This window comes from Eurypyga helias, unplaced genomic scaffold (assembly GCF_000690775.1).
Source record: "Eurypyga helias isolate BGI_N326 unplaced genomic scaffold, ASM69077v1 scaffold41602, whole genome shotgun sequence".
Taxonomy (NCBI): domain Eukaryota; kingdom Metazoa; phylum Chordata; class Aves; order Eurypygiformes; family Eurypygidae; genus Eurypyga; species Eurypyga helias.
The window spans coordinates 1-201 of NW_010236090.1; positions in this window are offsets into that span (position 1 = coordinate 1).

A 201-nucleotide genomic window follows, 5' to 3' on the forward strand; every position below is an offset into this window, starting at 1 on the left:
AAGGTAGGCGGCCCGCCTCCCTGCCCGGGCCTGAGCGGGGCCGCGGGCGGCGGCTCGAGCAGGTCGAAGGTTTGGGGGCTTTCCTTCCCTCTTTCTGTAGGTTGTGTGTTAGTGGTTCGCCTGGCGTAACTACCCGAAAGGAAAATAGGTGGGGTTCTTTTCATAGAATCGTAGACCGGTTTGGGTGGGATGGGACCTCAA